This window comes from Orcinus orca, chromosome 8, assembly GCF_937001465.1.
Source record: "Orcinus orca chromosome 8, mOrcOrc1.1, whole genome shotgun sequence".
NCBI classification, from domain to species: Eukaryota; Metazoa; Chordata; class Mammalia; order Artiodactyla; family Delphinidae; genus Orcinus; species Orcinus orca.
In genome coordinates, this window is record NC_064566.1 from 17,588,724 (window position 1) to 17,603,995 (window position 15,272).

Here is a 15,272-nt window from a genome sequence, read left to right on the forward strand (position 1 = left end):
TCTTGAACCATCTCTAATCAATCTTTCCACACCATTTCACAGAACTGCCTTTGTAAATGTCAGCATTGTCCTTCTTGTGACTAAACCTAACAGTCTTCATTCTAGTCAGCTGCTTATCAGAATTTGATGCAGTTGATTGCTACATCCTTAATTTTTAAATCTTTCTTCCATTGGCCTATAGAGCATGAGAGATTCTTGATTTTCTCTTATTTTACTGGCCTCTTGATCTCAGTGTCCTTTGCTAGTCCTCTTTCATTGCCTTGACAACCAAAATTCTCAACTCTTAGACTTCTCTCCCTATACTCACTCTCTTTGAATCTCATTGTTTTCATCTAGACTCGGGGCTTTAAATACCATTTATCTGTTATTAACCCTCAAATATATATGTCTATCCCAGCCTTCTCTTCTGAAGTTCAGATTCACGTATCAAATTCCCCACTCATCTTCTCCACTTGGATGTACCATATAAAACGCATTTCAAATTTAATGTGTCCAAAACTAAATTCCTAATATTCTTCCTCCTATGCTTTCCAAAGCCACTGTTCCTGTAGGATGGCAACACAATCCTTCTGGGTGCTGAGGCCAAACCATTGTTGGAAGGAAATTGCCATTGGTTGATTAGTGCCATCTTTTCTTCTCAGGGACAACTGATGATTCAAACCTTGATCAAATCTTCCCCCACTATAGTAACTTATGAGATTTACAGGAGTATAACAGATCCAAGCTGAGTGAGATTCTGGCCGAGGTTATTATATACAGGACCAAGCACCTGTGCCTCATTGTTGAGGTTGTTTGTCAAGTCATGACTAACCAATATGTAAGAGAGACTGTTGCACCAGGAAATGAGCACAAAATATAAAAGCAGAACGGACCACAGAGATGATGGTTTCCCTGAGCTGACATCAACCTGTCCCACTCAGCTTCTTCTCTTATGAACCTGTGCATGCAGAATGCATGCAGAATGCAAAGTGGTTTGGGGGTTTCAGAAATGGTGAGTCAGATCTCTGCTATGCCATTGTCATGAATTCTACATTAATTCTTATCCTGCATCCTTTCTTAAAGCTAAATAAGTGAAATATTGTGAAATATTAGTGAAATATTGGAGAAATATTAGTATTAGTGAAATATTGTATCTAATGAACTTGACCGTCAGTCTGAAACCAAGACCAATGCTGCTGGTCAATTGTTGTGAGTGTTGCAGTTTGGAATCACATCCAACTCATTTTCTTCTCTCCATTCCACATATTCAGTCCATTAACAAGTTATGTTGGCTGTATTTTCAAAATATATTCAGAATCTGAAAAAGCTCACTCACCTGAACTGCTCTAATCTGATCTTAACCATAGTCAACTCTCTCCTAGATGATGTAACCTTCTAGAGAGCAGCCTTCTAACTGCTGTCTCTGTTCTTTCCCCGTCCACCCACTTCTCCTCAAAACTGCAGCAAAGTGTTCCTTGCAAGACTTGAGTCAGACGATGTCACTCTTTTTTTTTTTTTTTGCTTCAGCTAAGTGATTTATTCAAAGACTTCTTGTGAGGTGCAGTGGGTATAATTTTTTTTTAACATCTTTATTGGGGTATAACTGCTCCACAATGGTGTGTTAGTTTCTGCTTTATAACAAAGTGAATCAGTTATACACATACATATGTTCCCATATCTCTTCCCTCTTGCTTTCACCTACATGATCTTATATAATTCTTACTTTAGCCCTGAAAGCTAGAGATTTTTTTTAATTCTAAATTTTATATTTATGTGGCTCAAAGAATCTAACGAAAATGTCCACGATCTTATGGCTCATCTGAAGCTAGTAGTTACATTTTCCTTATCCCCAAGTTACGTGATAAAGGCAAGAGCTAAATTGAAAGACTGAGAGATTTTATTTTATCCTTCACACATGCAAAGAGTCCAAGGACTTGCTTAATATGTCACTTTTAATAGGTGCTCATTGAAATGTTCTATAGAAGTAACCTTCTCCATTTCACTGCCTTCGATATTTTTCTTCAAAAAATAGATTGAAAAGGGGGTATCTAATTTTATTTTTATAAATCCTCATCCTATTGACCTTTCTACTCCAGTCACACTGGCATCCTTGTTATTTCTGCAAATGACCAGCACTCCCACCTCGAGGACTTTGCACCTGCAATACTTTCTGCTAGAAGGTTCTTTCTCAGAATATTTGCATGACTTTCCACTCATCTCCTCGAGATCCTTGCTCCAACATCATCTTCTCAATGAAGCTTTCCTTGCCTAAGGATAATCTTGGAATCTAAAATTACAACCGTTCTCCTTCTCTATTCTTCATAAACCCAGACTTGGTAGATGCTCACTCAATAAATGCTAATTGAGTAAAATAGATTGTGGGCTATTAAAAATATCTGATGTAATGGATACTCTTCACTTCTCACTGGTCCACTTTTCTGGGCCAGTACACTCATCTCCCAGCTGCTGTGAGTTCACTGTTAATGGCACACAGGCATTTCCGTCTCTGCCTACCAGTTGGTAACTCTTTGGTTATACCTTGGAAAGATAGCCCATCTCTAATGTCTGGTTACAGAGTGGTACAAAAGGCTGCCCTCTTGACTCAAAGAAGGACTAATTATGGTGCATTAATTGTCCAGACACTGAGGTCAGACTGAAGCTCGTCTTCAGCTGAAAACATAACCTGGATTAGTATTTTCCATATCTCCATCCTGGTTTCTTCACTACCCTTCTCCTCAGTTTCCTTTTTTTAATAAATCACTTGAATAAGAAGTTCTCATTTCAAGTTCTACTTCTAGGGAACCCAACCTAAAATCCCTGAAAAAAGGATGAGGATTTATTTAAAAAATTAGATATAAGATCATGTAGGTGAAAGTACATAATATAGTTCCTTACACGTGATCTATAAATCAGCATAGATTCCCATTGGAGGATTAAGGGCACGGGTAAGACACTAAAGCAGATTCTCACAACTTTTGTCTAAATGTGTTTTTTTAAACTTGTTGTGGATTGAGTTCCTTGGGAAATAGACTCTAAGATAGTGGTTAGCTGCTGACAATATTCCTGGGGGCTAGGGTGAAAAGTCAAAGGGGAAGCCAGGTAGCACATGACATAGGTTCCCACAAATCCTAACATGTTAGAAGAAAATGGAGACCTCTATTCTTTCATTCAATCGCTCGCTCAAGAAATATCTATTGAACTCATTATGTCTATGGCACTGTGCTGGGTGCTAGAGATATAATGAGGAATAAGACTTGGTCCTTGACCTTGAAAAGTTAATGGTCAATTGTGGCAGAAGGCTTGTATGTAAACAAATAAATACCAGCTGGTGAGTGCTATTTCAGAAGTAAGAAAAAAGTACTATGGGAGCACAAAGGACAGAACAACTCAGCATGGGAATTTGGGGAACACCTCACCTTGGCTTCACCACTCATTTATGTCTAAGTAGCTGAGCTATTTCTACAAACAACTACAAAGAAACTGCTTGCATAATATATCACTTTCCATAGGTGTTCACTGAAACATTTTGAACTGTTGTTTAGAGCAAGAGTTTGTCTCCAGACAAATGTGTGCCCCAAACTCTCCATTTAGCTTATGGCATATAGCAAATCACAGTCTTTCTCAAAAATTACAAAGATTTAGGTATGTGTGTCAAGGGATATGTGTTCTTCAACTCAAGGAAATTTTAAATGGCTGAAGGTAGATATCCTTAGGGGAAATAATTATTTAAGGGAAAAAATTAAGGAACTGTCACTATTTGCTGTCAAACTGATTCAACATGGTGGTCAGACATAAGTACTCAGCAAATGTTGGTTGTTACTCATTAATAAAAATTACTGAGTCACTCAATAATCAAATGCATACTGAAGGCCTACAGGAATTACTGAAATTATGTATTTTTATGCTCTTTAAAAGCGTAAGTTAGACTTCCACGATGTGAGTCTTGAAAATGACTTGATCATTGTCTGAACAACATATAATTTAATCGCTGATGTCAATGTATATTTATGAACTTTTGGAGATGCCCTAAAATAAAAAAGAAAACATTCCAGCTGAAAGTTCAAAGAAACAGAAAAACTAGAGCCTGATTTGGAAATTGGCCATGGAAAGCAGTGTGGAGTACCATAAAACAGGGACTTCTGAATCCCAGGAACCTGTGGCTTTTTACTTAATCTCTCTGAGCCTCAATTTCTTTATTTACTAGAAAGGGAAAATAATATTATCCTCCAAAGTTATTGTAATGTTTAAATAAGCTAATAAATGTTAAGTGCTTGGCTCAGAGTAAGTACTCACAAATGTCAGTCTCTTTGCCTTTCTATCCCCTGAAAACACTTCCTAAGAAAATTACAATGAGAGGTTACAATGTTTAATAGGACCAGCTCCATCGGTGAGTGAAAATAGCACTTTCATTTCAGTGTTCAGAAAGGTTAATGTCAATACACATTAAAATACCGATTGCATCATTAATGACCCATGCTGTCATTTACATAAATAGATGAGAGTCACAGTGCCTTGTGTACATAGAGAACTTTGAGAGTTTTTATAAAACAGCAGAAAGACCATGGACATTGCTGCATGTCGACTTGAATTTTAATTCCAGCATCCCTGCAAAGTAACTGTGTGACCCTGTAGCTGTGATTACTTAACCTCTCTGAGAATCCATCATTCAATAAAATTGGGGATCAAATATTCCGACTCCATGGGGCTTTGGTAAGGATTAAATAAGATAATGTGCATTAAGTGTTGGGTATAGTCACGGTGTTTTAGTCGGTCAGTAAATGAGCATGGAATCTTGTGGCACCTCCAAGAATTTCATATCTGTCCTCCCCTTTTGGTTCCCCTAATTAACCCCTAATATCTATAACTGTCTTGCTCTTTCTTACTTTATGTTATAAAAGTTTTGAAAATAATTTCTCTGTGACATCAACCTTCACAGTCAGCTGCAAAGCCCATCCACTACATTTTATTCCAATGTATCAAATAGCGCCCAATACTGTGGTTAATAATATAGAAATGAAGTTTCAGGGCATAAACATTCATCAGATTGTGGATTGTTAGAGATATATTCTCTCTTCACCTCATTTTACAGATGAGGAGACTGTGATGATAAGGTTCCTCCTTTCCTGGGACGTAGAATATCTTCCAGGCACGTCACTGGCCATAAACAAGGTATAACTGACGTTAGCTCACGGTGTTCAGGATCACCTTCAGCCCATAAGGTAACACTTAATTTTTCTTTGATTATTGATTACTTTAATGCTATAAGAGTTTCCTATAATCTCTGACTTCAAATAGGCCTGCACTTGAATCTATAAATTTAACTCTGTCACCTTGACCACATTCCTCCACTTTTCTGACCCTCATTGCAAACTGGGGACAATAATGACTGTTATTAACTGGCATATAGTGTTCACTCCACACTATTAATCAACGGCATAATTTCTCTCTCCTTTATTTCTAGCAGATGATAATTTCTTTGATGTCAGATGCTATGTTTATGTATCTTTGATGTCCCAGATAAATCTATAAATGTTGATAGATTTAAACCTTTCTTTTTTAAGTTGACAAAACTTTAGCAACCGATTGCCCCAATGATTATTGAATAATAACTATCATTTGTTGAGCACTTATGTCATGCCAAGCACTGTTCTTTGTGTTTCACATTTATTATTTCTTTTAATTTTATATCCATCACTGAAGTTGGTACTATTATTATGACCATTTTACAGATAAGGAAGATGAGTCACAGATGTTAATTTGTTAATAATTTTCCAAAATTCACATATGCAATAAGTCGGAAAGTGAGGATTTGAACCCAGGCAAACTGAGTGCTCACTGAACTAAATGATTTACTCACAAGACTATTTTTAGAAGTTCAGGAGTAGAATAATCTGGATACATTTTCTTCAATCTTGCTGGTTGTTTTTGTTGTTTCTAATACTTCCTCATTCTTGGATCTCTGTTTTGCAAACCATATTATTGGAAACTATGGTAGTATAAATAGATTACATTGTATGACCCCTGTGTGATGTTCAAAGGAAAAGCTTCTGCCTTGAACTAACTAGATCCCATGACATTTTACTCAAAGTCCTTCCTGCCCTTGTCAGCAGCAGAATCAGCAGCTGTAGCCAGGAGTGTCAGTAAAGAGGCTTGATTAAATATAAATACATCTATGAAGTCATACTTAAGGCAAACTTTTTATGTCACTGCAGCTGGGAATAGAAAATGATTTTGGATTTTGAGTGTGAGATTAATTTCTCAATAAACGAGCCAGAAAAATATAGTACATGGCACATATGGGTACCCTGAATCTAGCGACTGAGAAAAAATGTTAAGGACAGTTTAAAAAACCTACCATGTGAAACATGCTGTAATATCTTTTGTTTATCTTCCCTCATAAAAAATTTCCTGGTAGGAAGATTGTAAGTGAAACATGTATAATAACATCCACTAGTGGCACCACTTAAAGTGAAATAGAAGCTTTTTTTCTCACTCATCTAACTATGGAGGAAAATGAATAACATAAATAGAATACGTGTTAAACTCATCAGAACATACACTTGAAGATTTCCAGAAGCATTAGGGCTTTAATGATAATTTGAGAGGATTTCTGGTTCTGGCCAAAATGAAGTAGCCCATTCCTTCTGGATTCTCCTCTTTAAAGCTAAAAAAGTCTGGATACATCACAACAAGCAAGCACAGGAATGTAAAAAGGTGAAAATCAGGTGGGTTGCCTAGAGAATTAGGGAAATGAAAACGAGTTCCCTGTTTGCTTATTGGCTCCCATATATTCCAGAAAGGGCATTACAGAAGCTCTCAATCCTGAACATTCAACAGATTAAAAGAAGATATGAGAAACTCTGTTATCCCTAGTCAAATGACTGGGGAAGTCATGGTCTAAGACAGCAAAAAACCTTTTTTGCACTACCGATCCTACTTAAGCCAAACACTCACAGAAAAGCTATTACCTCCTTCCCCATGGTTTCAGGAGGGTTGATTGAGTTGTCTGAGTTCTACCCACCCCACCAACCCACAGAAGCAGACAAGGTGCTAGGATTACCCCACCCTGTGAGGAGAGTGCCTAGCAACTTGCTAATCTTTCATCCCAGCTCAATGCAAGCAGGAGGCACCCAGTTTCTCCAGCCAGCCAAGGTAGTGTATGTGGGTCTGAGCTGGGAGTTGCTCTTCCATCCCCCATTCAGCAGAAGTAGGCTGTGGATAGTGTCAGCAGGATTTGTTACTGAACTCACGTTAGGCTGCTCATCACTTGAAAGCCAATATTCAATAGACAAGTGTTTCTAGGAAAGGAAAGTTGCTTTATGGCAGAGGCCAGCAACCTGGGGAGAAGGTGGACTCATGTCCTAAAGAACCAACTCCCCACTGCCGATCAAGGGCAAGAGCTTTTAAAGGGGATTTTCAGGGGTGTATAGCTGAAGGGAGGGGGCTACATGCAAAACAGCACAGTCAGCTCCAAAAATCAACTTGAAATTGGTCATATAGCAGTCTGATCAGTGTCATCTTGATTGTATGAAGTAGTTAATCTTCAGTTCCAGGGGCTTCCCTGGTGGCGCAGTGGTTAAGAAGTCGCCTGCCAATTCAGGGGACACAGGTTTGAGCCCTGGTCTGGGAAGATCCCACATGCCGCAGAGCAACTAAGCCAGTGTGCCACAACTACTGAGCCTGTGCTCTAGAGCCCACGAGCCACAACTACTGAGCCCGAGCGCCACAACTGTGAAGCCCGCACACCTTGAGCCTAGGCTCCACAACAAGAGAAGCCACTGCAGTGAGAAGCCCACACACTTCAATGAAGAGTAGCCCCTGCTCGCTGCAACTAGAGAAAGCCTGCATGCAGCAACCAAGGCCCAACGCATCCAAAAATTAATTAATTAATTAATTTAAAAAAAATCTTCAGTTCCAGGGTTAGTTTGTTCCATTTTCTTGAGGCCAGCTCTTGGAATTGTTCAAGCTGGAGCAGCTTATATCATGGCTCCAGTCTAGTCATCATGTAGTTAACTTTCTCCACCTGGTGAGGGCTTCAGTATCTGCAAACCAGCTCAAAGGATATGGCTCAGAATACTATCTATAGCCCTTGAGAAGGAATTAAAGGTCCTTGACTTTGTTTAATGGCTGAACTATAATTTTGTCTTGTTTGACTGCTTTCCTTTGCTTCTGCATTTTCTCACTGCTCTGATTAAATTTATTCTTTGGCTAAAGGTTTTCTATAGGCAAGAGGCAGGCTGAGAACATGGGGGAATCTGTCCTGGGAACGCCCCATAGGGGCCTTCCAGTGGCTATAGCTGAGTCTCCACCTCCATCTGGTAGCAATTAGACTCCACTAAGTGGTGAAAGTCAGAGGAAATCAGCATCCTACTTTGCTCCACCCCTGGTGTCACTGGGAGCTGGTGGGGAGCCCAAACTCCACAAACCCACCTGGCACCAATGACAGTGACCAAGACAGTGGGAGGCAGAGCTACTTAACACTCGACTTCTAGCCATACACAGCTCCTCACCTGTGTGTCAGAGGGGTGCAGTCGGGAGCTGAGCCTCCACCCCTATCTAGCCTCAATGAAACAAAGTGAGTTGATTCCCAGTGGGGGCTAGCTGAGACTCCTGATATCCTCTATTAACTGGATACCCTCTATTAACTGTGTTTTATTCCCTTTTCCAATTCCTTACTCCTCCACAGATGTTTCCTTCAGCTCCCCCAAAAAAATACTTGTGCTTAAATCCTTGCCTCAGGGTCACCTTCAAAGTGAGACATCATTCAACTAATATTTACTTGAGCATTTTTTAAGTTCAGAGTATTATTGTAGGAGTTGCTGCATTTGTGAAAAAGATTATAAAACAAATCATCTCTATTGTCATGGAGTCGATATTTTGGTGGAGGAAACAGATTCATCATATTAAAAAGAAATTAAAATTGTTTAACTGCTATTAGGAGAAACAAGATGGCATAGGGACAATATAATGCTAATGAAAGGTATCAAGTCCCTTGGATTCATCACCATCCCATCTCATAATCCAGGTTTGAGTACAGCCTTATAAACTGTTCTTCTTCAGTGCTCCAGCTCTTTCTAGAAGGCTTGTAGATAGTGGTTAAAGCAAGCCACACTTATTCATTCATTTATCTGTCAAATAAAACTTTATCAAGAATCAAATATGGGTCAGGCACTGTATAACACAGTTGACATCTTACTGGTACTATGAAGTGTTGAATCAAATAGAACACAACAACCGACAGAGAATGAAGTATTGACTTAAACAGAAGAGAATGATGGAAGAGAAAAAACTTCTTGGTAACTAGAGGAATAGGAGGTTTCAGCACTGAGGAAATCACATCCCCTCTTCCTGCCCCAAAATAAGAGGGATAATATCAGAATGCAAAGATAGATTATTCTTCGCTCAATTTCAATTGAAAAACTGAAAAGGTTCATAGACTAAAAAAGAATGAAAGCTATAAAAATGTACTTGGCAAGTACATTTCAATTTATTTCAGTTCATTGTCCCTTATCTATCTCATCTAAATAGTTCCTTTACGTTAACAGGATAGAATTGTGAAGTATTCAGTGAGGACCACAGAAGCAGGAACTGTATCTTGTTCAATGATGGACTCAATCTTTTATTCCCATTGTGCCTTTGCATATGCCCTAACCTTCAAGCCTCAGCATCCTGATATTTCTGCTGTGATTAGCAAGTGCCAAATCAATTTAAGAACCATCGCACTGAACATTCAGGAGTTAAATCATCCCTTGGAGACTGAGTTAGAATTGATTCTGATATTGGTTTTATTGAGTCACTTAATTCTATTTAAAAGGAGAGGGGAGCCTAAATGTAAGAAATATCTGGAAGCCAGTGGTACCATATTCCACACAGGCCTCCTCTTCTTGGGTCTGTCATCTATGAAAGGCGATCCCCTGGGTTACACCAGCATCAGATAAAATATTTTTTATGGCTTTGATGTGACATTCTGTTTTTTTTCAATATGTATCATCACAATGCCAAGATATACCAAAGACATCATTAGTTTCTCCATCATATGTTTTCAAAATACCTCAGAATTTTCCTGTGTCTATTTTTAACACATTGACCACAACTGTACTGAAATCATTAACTGAAGAAATTATTGTTTAATATTTTTCTTCACTGCTAAAATTTGCTCTGCCTTGTTCATCACTGAAGGTCCAATATTTAGAAAAGTGTGTAGCACAAAGTAAATACTTGTTGAATGAAGAGAGGCATGCTGGGAAAACTGTCTTCATACCAATGCATTTCAAACTTCAGAATATTTAAAAATCCCGATCTCTCTTCCCTCCCCTAGCCAGACATTCTGATTCACTAAACTGGGGCAGGGTTCATAATTTTCATTTCTAACAAGCCCAAAAGTGATGGTCAAGCTGCTGGTCTGGGTACCACAATTTGGACATGACTTGTCCACATGACTGTATGGCCTAGCTGAATAAACCAATAAGATTCCAGATCTGCAGTTAAACTGTTGTGGCCTCCACAACCCATTTGAAATATTGGCCAGAGTGATCAGGGATTTCTTGTGTCCCAATATAAAGAATGAAACTCTGTATAAGATCACTATCTGTTGTGGTTGTACTTGAGCCACGAACAGACTCAGGTAGCCCAAGGGATTATGAAATTCCCAGGATAGTGTTACTTTGTACCTTACCCATCTACAGCACGCATCTCACTATATATCTCTGATCGTGGGGACACCTTCATCACAATTTTACATTTCCTCCTTTTGCACCAGTTTCAATCAAGCTACTGACCAACACTGTCTTCCTCTTAGGACTTCTAGCCACTGATTTGTTTCTGAATTTTGGAGAACAGTTTCAAAGAACTTGAAGTTCATATTTACCTACCTGTTACCCACCATTTCCAGATTGTCAAATACCACGTATCAATTCAAATCTGAGTGTGTACAATGCTATATCTCTTACTGACACTACTACTCTTCAGTTGCCTACTGCCACCTCTCTTGTTGCAATTCTCTACTCATAATGTCCAGTTTCAGAAAAATTTAAATTCAACTCAACGATTTACTGCAATAGTTGTGCAATGATTGACATTTTAGTAACTGTTTGGAACTGAATGGATTGCAAGTTACCTCTACCCACTACTCTTTTGAGGAGGAGTAGTTGTCTCAGGTTTAGGTTTTGAGGGAGAAAAAACAGTGAGTTAGTCAAGGAAGTTGGAAAAAAGAGAGTAATAATGCACATACAGAGAATCCTTGCAATTGCTATAGCTCCTGTTCCCATCCTTAGGAGGCAAAGGTGAGCTGCAGTTCTTTCACTTTGATTATTATAGAGTCTCTTCTGTATTCTTACCATAAGTCTCCCTTTTCTGGAACTGGGCTATAAATGGGTATCATCCCAGAAATCAAGGGATACAATGGAATAACTGTTCTCACAGTAATCTTCAGCTCTGAGACTTCAGACTGATTTGGAGCTCTGTAATCTGCTACTCTTCCAACATGGGGTCTGGGACCTTATCATCATTGTCATTCTTCCTAGTCATCAACTGATTTTTACACAGTAGAATATGCTACAAAGAGCATATTTCCTCCAAAACACCTCCAAATTTATAACTTTTCTTTAAAATAAAAGAAAGAAAAAAAGCGTACTCTTTAGCCAGCATCATATTTAGTAAATAGACAAGTGAAGGAAAGTAGATTTGGATTTTTCCTTCCAAGGTTCTAGTTTGCCTGTTGGTATCACTGTGTTCTTAGAAATTACAAGTTTCTCAGCCCTCTGATGAAAATGAAGAAGTCTCCATGTATTAAAGACTATTGTGAATCACATATCCACCTCACTGAGAATTTACCATCACCCAGAGTTTTGAACTGAGAAGGTGTCCCCTCTCTCTCATGTACACATTTCACTGGAAATGATTGCCCCTTCATGCTATTTTCTCTAGCTCATTTTGCTCTGAATTTCCAGACTCCTGTCTATCAGTAAATGATGTTGGCTCTTTACACAGGCTTCAACAAGTGGGACTTTCCTACATCAATCTTTCTTCAACTCCTGCGTTAATCTTCTTCTCTCTTTTTTGGACGTTGATGAGTTGTTGGCCCCTGTTCCCTTAGTTCCTTTAAATAGACACCCCCGCCTTCTCCAGCTAAATAGAACCAGTTTGTCACCAGCTCCAACTCACAGAACTTGAAACGCGTGACCTTGATTGACTTCTTGGCAGCTTTGAATAAACAGATTAGATTTCTGTTCCCCATGTAATTCACTGTCTCTAATAAAGACTGTAGAATGTAGGTTAAGGAGAGCAGTAACAACCACACTTGGTATCTGTACAGAGTCCTTGCTAACCAGCATCATTACCGATGTAAAGCTTTTGAATGTATTTTTCAGCAAATATTTTTTAGCTGAGGTACATAAGTGTTCTCATTTAGCAAAAGACAGCCTGTGATGCAGGAGAATAAAAGACTTTGGTTGAAAAAACACCAGAACGGAGAATTTTACATCTCATATAGATGCCAAAAAAATTGTTCATTGAATCAGATAACATACCAAGTAAGTTAGAAAAGTATATGAAGATCCAGCTCAGTGTTTCTCTCCAAAAGTTCACAATTGTCTATGCATGTAGCACAGAGTATAGTCCTAGAGAGTGGCGGTGGGGACGTGCTGAGCTGTCTTTATTTCTTCACCCTCACTTTGTATAAGCAAGGACACCTGCCCTCCTTTGTCTAATAAGGTTGTATGATAATTTGGGGAATAACACAGAGAAGAGTGTTCCTTGAAGCAGAGGAATGTGTCATATTGAACTCTATGGTCACAGTGCCTAGAAATATGTCTGGACTGTAGTAAGTATATGATAGATCCTCGCTGAATGAGAGGGATACTGCAGGGAAAATAAAAAAGCAAAGCCATGAAGGAACTCTCCAAATCACACCCTCTCCGTTCAAATATTCATGAACTGATGAGGCAAAGAAATTGTTCTGCTCGTTTACAATATCTGTCCCCATTCCCTCTTCCACACATGTACGCAGCAAGCACTTACTGTCAGATTGTGACCCTGGGGCAGTCATTCATTTCCACTTGAACCAGCTCTTTCAAATAACATGCGCATGTTGCATTTACCTAAGGAAAATTACACCTTTTCTTTCTTTGACTCACTGAGGGATTTTTATTTGGAAAACATTTACTTGTATCTTTCAGCTGCTGTGATAGATTTCACAGCAAGTTTCTCACTATGAAAGAGGAACCCCTGCAAACTGCTAACCTTCTTCAAGGTCTCTTGTGGTGCCAGGCTAAGGGGAACAGGACGGTAGATGGAACGCTAGCAGAGCGTTCTGGAATCAGAACTCATGTGGGGCCACTTCTGAGCACGTCTGTTGAAAAGCAGCCTGTGTGAGGGAATCAGACATGGAGCAGTCAGGGCAGGGTTCAGATCTTAGATTCAGAATTTTAAGTTATTGGGTCTTTCTATTTCACCTTCATGAGGGTAAGTTTTACGTCTACAGAGTGTATCTGATATAATGTTTTTAATACATAAGAGGTGCACAAAAATTGTAGCTACTATTTCAGCCATTAAAAATTTAAAAAACCTGCCCTTTTAAATAAAGAAAGTAAAATTTACACATCACTAGGGACATCATTAGGGAGAACTTCAGACTGTTTTTCCAATAGAGGCGATAGAATTGCACTAACTGAGACAGCAGTGCACACTCCACATTTTCTTGCTTGATCCAACTTGTAACAAATAATTTACATTTCTAGGGGACAATTTCTTTGTCTGTGGTACCTAGAAATAGTTCTAGCATACAGTAGATATTCAATCAGCATGTGTTTAATAATGGAATGTATAGATTAGGAGTATAGACTTGATGATGATAAGCAATAATGCAGCATTCATTTAGTAAGATCTGCCTAGATGCAGTGCTTTACATGCTATATAAAAATATGAAAATGCACGAGGGAGACATAACCTTTGCCCTAGAGTGTGATTTGGTACTCAGGGCATACAGGATATGTTCCAGGAAGAATGAGTCATCTTATACTGGCGCATCAGATTTGGAGAGATTTGAGGTTTAATGTTAAATATGCTTGGAAATGTGGAATGATATGATATAATACATGACTGAATTCTCAGAAACCATCAAGAATGTTTGATCCAAAGGAAAGACTGATCAGATGGGAGCAGTTAAGAAGATATTAAAATGTCTGGCTTGCTAGTTTTCCAACTGTAACTACAGGATACAAAGAAATGAGTGGCAGAACTCAGACATCTGTATCCTTAATTTGACTACAGTCAACCTACTTTAAAATGGGTTATATATTGGAAAATAAGTAGTCTTTGGAGAAGGGGGAAACAGGTTAAATTTGTCAGTTATTAAACAATTACAGTTCAGAGTTAGGTGAGTAATTTCAGGGCTGAAAAAGAAGGAAAATTAAAAGATGTTCATAACCTTTTTTTTTTTTTTCTTAGATTCCATATATATATGTTAGCATACAGTATTTGTTTTTCTCTTTCTGACTTACTTCACGCTGTATGCAGACTCTAGGTCCATCCACCGCACTACAAATAACTCAATTACACTACCAAATGTAAAACCGATAGCTAGTGGGCAGCAGCCACATAGCACAGGGAGATCAGCTCGGCGCTTTGTGACCACCTAGAGGGGTGGGATAGGGAGGGTGGGAGGGAGACGCAAGAGGGAGGGGATATGGGGATATATGTATACGTATAGCTGATTCACTTTGTTATACAGCAGAAACTAACACACCATTGTAAAGCAATTATACGCCAATAAAGATGTTATAAATAAATAAATATCATTGGAGGCAGGGGGAAAAAATGAACAATTTTGGATGTGGAATAAAATGAAACTAATTAGTCTGAAAACAGGAGAACAAGTGACGTCATAAGCAACATACTCTAACTCAGGGATGCTCCAAATTTTGTCCAAGTTGGATAGATTAGAAGCAACTTGGGAGCTTCAAAAATTACAGATGATTGGGTCTTGCCTTTTGAGATTCTATTTGAGTAGATCTGGGATAGGGCAGGGAAAGCTATATTTTTTCTAAAGTGCTGATGTTTTCTGATGGACAGCCATTGAACAGAATCACCTGTCTAGCACAGTGTCTTGGGATGTCCACCTGGATTTAGATCTAATTTTGGGCCTGGGAATGAACAGTGAACAAAGGACCAAAAGAAGAAAGAATAAAAATGATATCCACCAGTTTTTTTCCACTAAAACTTTTTATATTCCTTGCTTCTAATGATTATAAAAAGATAGATTCCAGCCCTGAAGAGCTGAAATTTTGTTTTGGTTA

At 38.6% G+C, this 15,272-nt stretch overlaps 1 long non-coding RNA gene across 1 annotated transcript in view; it reads left to right on the forward strand.

Moving 5' to 3' along the window:
* The window catches only part of LOC117197752 (uncharacterized), a 221,988-nt gene that overhangs the window by 184,772 nt on the left and 21,944 nt on the right, over positions 1 to 15,272 (forward strand). Inside the window, exon 4 of the long non-coding RNA XR_004478602.2 lies at positions 5,069 to 5,198. This is a non-coding gene — a long non-coding RNA (uncharacterized LOC117197752). The remainder of the gene's footprint in view (positions 1 to 5,068; positions 5,199 to 15,272) is intronic.